This window comes from Montipora capricornis, chromosome 7, assembly GCF_036669925.1.
Source record: "Montipora capricornis isolate CH-2021 chromosome 7, ASM3666992v2, whole genome shotgun sequence".
Lineage (NCBI taxonomy): Eukaryota > Metazoa > Cnidaria > Anthozoa > Scleractinia > Acroporidae > Montipora > Montipora capricornis.
The window spans coordinates 8,506,205-8,513,704 of NC_090889.1; the positions used below are offsets into that span (position 1 = coordinate 8,506,205).

The 7,500-nt window shown below is 39.2% G+C and overlaps 1 long non-coding RNA gene across 3 annotated transcripts in view; it reads right to left on the reverse strand.

The window, feature by feature from the left end:
- Window positions 1-5,245: 5,245 nt before the first annotated feature.
- Window positions 5,246-7,500, reverse strand: part of LOC138057432 (uncharacterized) — a 3,527-nt gene continuing 1,272 nt past the window's right edge. Inside the window, exons 2-3 of one of the 3 annotated variants that reach the window (XR_011133669.1) lie at window positions 6,637-6,747; window positions 5,246-5,717 (exon numbers count right to left, since the gene is read on the reverse strand). This is a non-coding gene — a long non-coding RNA (uncharacterized lncRNA). Of the gene's footprint in view, window positions 5,875-6,636; window positions 6,748-7,500 lie in introns of all 3 variants that reach the window. The other 2 variants (XR_011133670.1, XR_011133671.1) reach the window with 2 other exon arrangements.

Genomic DNA, 7,500 nt, shown 5'->3' on the forward strand with positions numbered 1-7,500 from the left:
GAATCCAAATCATATTTCTACATAATGCACACAGCAAACGTTCCTAGATAATGAGTTAGTCTTACCTTTTTACAAGCTGAGCTTTTATTGAGAGACCTTTGCACGAGTTGGTCATGACAGCATAACCAAAAGTTTAATTCGGTGTTCTTCAGTGTTGAGGTTTTCTTCCAGCAAGAAAAACTTTTTCCCTGGGGTACTCGTATACCATGCCCCTTTTATCCCTGTTTTCACGTATTCAGCATGCATTTCTGGGTCCGTGGGGACGTATTATGTCACCACATTCCTCTAGTTACTTATAAGGACTTCAGGTCTTGCTCTTCTATGTTCTGCCTTCGAATGCGACGTTGCCTACTTCACTTCGTTTTCTTTTGCGCATGTTAATCCCTGCCCCGTTTCTCTAGTTTTTCATGACAGATCAGGTTCCTGCTGTCATTGATAACGCAGCTGTTATTCAAGCTCTTGCTGGTCAAGCTCCCCAAGACGACCAGCTGGTTCAGGCTCGGCAAGATGACGCTTTAGCTAACCAAGTTCAGGCTGTTGGTCCCGTTCAACCTGGACAACCGGCAGCTAAAATGGTGGGTAGTCTCGTTACTTTTAGGGTTTGCTCATTTTTCGTCCCAGCTGTTATCACGGGGTTTGTTACCACTTGTGACTAGGCTTAAGCTCATTTGTTTCACAGTTGCACTAGATTTTGTAGTTTTAGCATTCTTATACCTCATGGTATGGGATTTGTTTGTTCTAGTTTTCTAAATTAGCGAGTTTAGCTGCTCTTGCGAGTTTGACTCGCCAAATCTTAGCCGTTCTAGAGTTTATCTTGCCTGACAATTTCGCCGCATTTTGGCATAATAGCGAGTTTGTCTAGCCGGTGTTACGCTGTTCATGCGAGTGTGTCTTGCTGGTTCTTAGCATTTATAGCGTCCGTGCCTTGCTGGTTTTTGATGTAATAGTGAATGTGTCTCGCTGGATGTCAATGTTTTTGCTAGTTTGGTCTCGCAGGATTTATATGTTTTGTGATTTAGTTTTGGCATCCGTTTAATTACAATAGGCAAGTTTGTCACCATGTTTTAAAGGTTGTTATAGCGACTTCCTTCGTGAGCTTGTTTTGGTTTATCGACTTGAATTTTTTCACTGTCTCTCGCAGAACTTATTTATATATTTTTTATTCTTGTTGTTGTTGTTGTTGCCCAATTCGCTAGTTTTTATATAGTGTTGGACTTTTAAGAGCTTTTACAGCTGACCTGCTATGTGGCATTTTGATATTCCTTTATTCCATATTGGGGATATGTCTTGTTGGGTGTTAGCTGTTCAAGCAAATTATTGGCTTAGTGTCGTGTCTTCTGTACGTTAAGATACACTTTTAGTGACTGCTGTCTGCAATTGTTGTTACAAATCGCAGTTTTCCTTTTCTCACGATTTCGCTACCTTGCAAAAAAAGGTTGAATCTCTGCAATCAGTGGCAACTGAAAGTTATGTCAACTCTGTCTGGACATGGTGTGCCAATTGGCGAGTCCTCCATGTGCTTTGGTGGATCCATATGTGCTCGTTGCTGCCCTGGAACAATTAGTGGACGTATCCCACAAGACAAATCACCCGGAGTGTAGAAGATTTCAAGCCATTTTCAAACAGTGCCAACCCCTTGTCCGAGAGCCTAGGCTAATAATAATAATAATAATAATAATAATAACACACATTATTTAAAGAGGGTGGCACGGAAAAGTTGAGGTAACTAATAAACTTGTGGTTCTCTATCTAAAAATGCTTACAAAACTGATGCCATATAATAGAAAGAGTACATAGAAATGTGAAAGCTAAAAAAACAACGTATGTAAAATTCTAACATGACTATCAATAAAATTAAGAATATCCATCTGATAAGACGAATTGTAAATAAAAATAAAACATGGCTTGAGAGCAAATAATGAATTAAATGTTAAACTATAAAATGGTGTAGTTTCCGTTGTACATCGAAAAGATTGTTTCTAAAATTGTTCTTAAAAGATTCTGATGCAGAATTCCTGAGTTCTAGACTTAAGCTGTTCCAAAGTTCACAAGTAGTAACTGCGAGTGATCTACCACCTTCAGTCACACGATTAAATCTTGGACAAATAAAATTAGACTTACTATATCTTGTACCATGATTGTGCTGCTGACTATTGAGTATTAAGAGGCTGTCTCCTTTAAAGCGGTCCGGTCGATCTGGTTTGAAAAATAGATTTCGCGCATTTCTTGTGTTTTGCAAGACCTTCATGTGCTTATACTAAAACCACAATCCACTGAATTGGATCTTCTAAATTATTGGAGTTTTGAGGTATTTTTGGTTCACCCGCTCGAACGCTCTTGGCGCCCTATGTCAAGGCTTCAATTTCACCCAACTTTGAAGATCAATTTATCACGAACAAACAAAGCCTGTACAAAACAAAAACGATAGCCAGTTACCTCATGTCTTTTGAATAGACAATGGCTTTCATTAACACTGAGATTGAATGAAGCTACCAGCGAGACTTTAAAGGCACCCCTATCATAGAGCCTGATCAGACAATCGAACACTGATCAACTTCAAACTCTTTTTATGAAAAAGTGAGGTGGTCTTGTCCAATCAAACCAGCGCAGCTGGAAAGTAAGTACCATACATAATGTCATTACAGAGAGAAACTTTGCGGCCCTTCCTTGATAGAATATTTATAGCTCTCAAAACTTGCCTAATTTCGGCGATCTCCAAGTTTTGCCTACACATTGAAAGACTCGTTAACAGGGAGCGTTGCACCAAACTCCCACGCAGATAGACCTAAAAGAACCCTAAATAAACGAAAAAGACATTTAAATGCATTACAGGTCAGATGAAGTGGAATAAACCCTCTTTTAACAGCTTCAGCTTGGCTTACCTGCAACAGGTAAATGCTTCATTGTTCGAATTTCGCTTCATGATTTTACAAAGAAAGGATGATCTCTACTACCCAAGCACTGGATCCCTGAAGGTGCAAATCAAGTTTAGGTATCCAAGTTGCTTTTTGTCTGCTTTTATCATTCTTAGATCAACGTTTTTCCATGGAGCAAAACGGAGCCAGTCCGGAAGTCTGGAAGCCAGGACCCTAAAAGAAGGGTTTCGTACAATGATCGGGTCAGAAAAGGTTTGATAGCGGATTTTGATAGAACAAGACCTGCTGATCAATGTCAGCTAGTTAGTAGAGTTGATTTGTGGTATAGATCACAAGTTTAGCGTCTATTTAATAGGCCACCCCTTTAAATTCATGGAAACGAGGCTGAGATACAAGAACACTGATAATACGTAAATTAAACGTTTCTTTTGGCCTGAATCTACAAATGTCGTTGCACCTTTGTAGCACGAATCTTAATCATGTTCAGGTCGCTTAATGTGAGGTCACGTGACCGCTGCAAGGTCAAAAATGGTGTTTTATAGCTTTTACTAGCCTATTTTAACGTCTTCATTACCATAAATGTGTTAATTATTCATAGATATTCTGATATTTTATACTTACTGTTGGTACATTCCACACTTTCAGGCAAATTCTAGCTTATTGAGACTGAAACAATAAAAGAATGACAATTTATCTCCCATTTCCGTGTCAACATGAAAACGAGGCTCATTCCAGTAGCTTCTGTTTACCGCATTATCTGCAATTTTTATCAAGAAAAACCTCTAATATTGTTACTTCTTAACAAATTATATCCCAATCATGCTCAAACTTTGCAAAGCAAGGTCACGTGACCAAGCACATGATCTCAGACAAGCCAAAACATCTATTTCAGTACCTTTGAGTACTAGAAAATGGCTAATAAATCAACAACAGATGTTATTGTCCCAGGAAGTCTTCTTCCGTAAATAAGACTGTTATTTATTGTAATTTTACCCCTCACGCAAGGGGATCCTTCCCCCGATGTCCGTAACCACCAAAATTTTATGACATGCGCAGAGTACTTTCCTGGAAAGACTGCTGTTTCCTGGAAACGCGGGCTGCTTTCGTTAATTGTTTACAACAAAAGTTGCGAAAAAAAATGTCAGCCAATGGGGCGAAGAAAATTTATGGGCGGGCAGTTTTCTAGTAAATATCAGCCAGCGAAGAAACTAAAATCAGAAGAGAAACCAGACGAAAACAGTTGTAGTGTTGGTGGTCAGGATTCACCGGCAGCAACTCCGCAAAGTGTTTTTCTCAAGTTTGCAAGCGAGCTTGCGAGGATCGACAAACTCCCTCGTGAATGTAAACGACTAACATCAGAAAATGCAGGACTCAAAAGGACAATCCAAATGCTTCGAAAAAGTATAGGTAAGCATTGGTTAAGGAAAACATGGGTAAATGTATAACTCAAGTCTTTTTTTTTTTTGGAATTGGCATACTTATTATTACGGCTGCTTTGAGTGGGCTTCCCAACAAGGAAAATGTAAACAGACGCAAATTTTGGCGTGAAACAACTGACCTGCATCCGGCCTGTTCATTTAGTACAGTTATAATTCCTTTCAAGGCTTTATAAGCTTGAGGTTGAAAACAAAAAGGAGATGTTTTAAACAGTTATTCTCTTGTGGATACATTTGCCCATGGCAAAAATGGAGCAAATCATAGGAGTGTAATGTTCATGGCTTGCATTAGATATTTACAACATGCATGTCTTTTATCTAACCAAAAGGCACCAATTGCATTACATTTAATTTTCAGTATTTTGTTTAATTGTAGTCCCCCAAAAAATCTGATTGTTTCCCCAACTACTTTGTCAGATTGGAATGTTCTTTTAGGGGAGGCAGACAAATTAATTCTGTGTAAAAGATTTGCAAACAGCAAATATGATTTTCATGTTTGGAGTGATGACTCTAACAAAGGAGGGGAGGAAAGGCACATTGTGGGGGTGCACACATGGTGCCATGAAACTAACAAGCCAAGGGCTTATGTTCTTGCTAACAGCATTGTAGCTAGTGGGTCAGGAAAACACCAGTCAGATGTCGATTTCCACATTGCTCATGACACATTTGGTATATCAAATGTCTCAGGGTTAGTTGGGGACAATGCCTCTACCCAAAAGGGTAAATCAAATGGATTGATTGCAAACAACTCCAAACTATTTGGCAGGGAAATGTTTTTTGTGGGCTGTTACCCACACATACTTAATATAATGTTGCGAAGAATGTGCCAGGCTGGGTTTGGGGCAAAGGGTGATATGAGCAACAACCACATATTGCAATTATTATACAAGATATCCTGGCTCCACCATGAACGCCCAAGTCAGTACAAGGAGCCACCCCTTCCACAGTCCTTTATTGACACAAGGTGGACATATTACCATGAGATGCTACAATGGTATTTAAAGTATGGAAAAGCCTGTCTTCAGCTTGCAGAGCGTATACTAGAAAGGATGCCAAAGTCAGATAACCACTCATCAGTCTGGCAAAATGTCGTCAAGCTGAGCTCCTGCCCAATGATCCAAGTGCAAATTAAATTCTTATTTGAATTTCTTGACAAATTCATTATCCCATCTCTTAAATCATCACAAGCAAGTGACGAGGAACTTGGTTTTTCCAGTGGATATCTGGCACGACTATGGCCTGCAACTGTTCTCAAGCACAGCACAATGAAACACTCAGTCAAATGTTACTGTGTCCATCACTGTATTTTCCTTTAACAGAAGAGCAAGTGCAATTATCTTTGAAAGATCCAGCCGCTATTAAACACTTTTACCAGGAAGTGCAGAGGCCCATGTTGCAAGAAGCCCTGAAAGTAATTAAAGTACATGGTGCTGAGTGGTTATCCTTTCCCAAGCTGTTTGGAATGGGAGCTGATCAATGATTCCAAAGTCCATTCTGGTCATCTGTTTTGAAGGTCCTTGACATACAATTTGTATCCACTGAAAGCAATCAAGGAAATGCATCTGAAAACAATTATGTAAAAGTTTAGGGACAGGATCTTCAGAGGTTGGTGTCTAGGGACAGAAATGGGCTGGTTAAATGGGCCAATATTTGGCAGCTGCAGAAACCTCAACTTCTAACTGAGATTAAAGCAATGGCAACATCACCTGAAAGCTGTCTTATTAACAAAGACACCACACCACACCTTTTTGAATTTTATGCCAAGCACATTTTTAGCATTCCTGTGAACAATGTCATTGCTGAAAGACAGTTTAATCTATCCCAACTTTATCTTCATGACAACCTGTCAGAACTATCAAAACAGGCCTCTGTAACATTTGTCGAGAACACTATTCACAGTGGTAAAACTAATGGTAGGACCACTGAGACAGCAAGGCAGACACATGAACAGAGAATGAATGACTATGGGCAACTACTGACCACAGAGCTTCTCCAAGAGGCAAGAAAAAAGCTCAACAACATCAGAAAAGGTAGTGCAGTCAGTGCCCCACTTAGAGGAAAGGATGTCTATCCTAAAGCGTGGGAGGAAAAGAAACTGAACAAAGACACATCACTGACAATCCAGTCTCTTAAAGCTGAAGGTCGTAAGCTTGAACTTCAGTGGAAAGCTTCGACAAAAGGAACTATAAATTTAGAAGAACAGAGGTCATTCAGGCCTACAACAATTGGATGGCGTAGAGACACTGGACAGGTGCCACCTCTAATGCACCTTGCAGCACTTGCGGTGTGGGATTATGGTGAGGAGCTTTCAACACATGACTTACCAGTTGAATGCCAGAAGTGCATCAAAAATCTTCCGCGTATCTTCCCAACCTCATCAGTTAATTCTGTGTCCACTTTGGATGTCCCCATGGATATGTCCATAACATCTGTCCCTGTTCATTAAGAATAAGACCTGACTGAGGGGTGGCTCATCAAAAAGGGGGAACTAACTTACATTTGGAAAGGTTAAAGTCAATTTATAGTCAATCTTCCTCACATGTGACCAGTATTTTTTAAGTTTTAACAGGGTTTTAAAAATAACATGTCAGTTGTGATCATCGCCAGTGAGATTTAAGAATTTTCATTGAAACTTCCCTAGTTTATTGCTGGAATAAAGCTATGAATTTTTTTGCATTACATCACAGCATACAGTATTTGAAAACAATCAGTTGTTTCCTACACGTATGTGCTTTGCCTTTTTTTTTTCAGCTGATACTTTTTTTGGAAAGATTTCCAGAAATTTTAAAGACTCAGACCATTCAAATGCCAGAAGTTACAAATAGGACTTCGAATGAACATTTCAGTCTCAGAAATATTGGTCATAGGTGACATAGATTGACTGTAATTGTAACGAATGAATCCATGGTCCCAGTTTCAGTAGGCAGAAATCACAGTCATGACTCATGCTACAACAAGAAACCTTAACTGAATATAAAGATGTTTGAGAAAATGTTATGTCATTGAAAGAATGACTTTAAATTTTTCTTTGAGTTTAAGTGTTAAAGCTTAAAATGAAGTCACTTTTCTTTGAAATACAGCAAATCACACACAGCCTGTGTTTGCTCTTGGTAGCATGAGCCCTTGATTGGTTAGTGAACATTTTAGGATAAATTACCCTAAATAAACCACGGATATTGTTGTTAGGT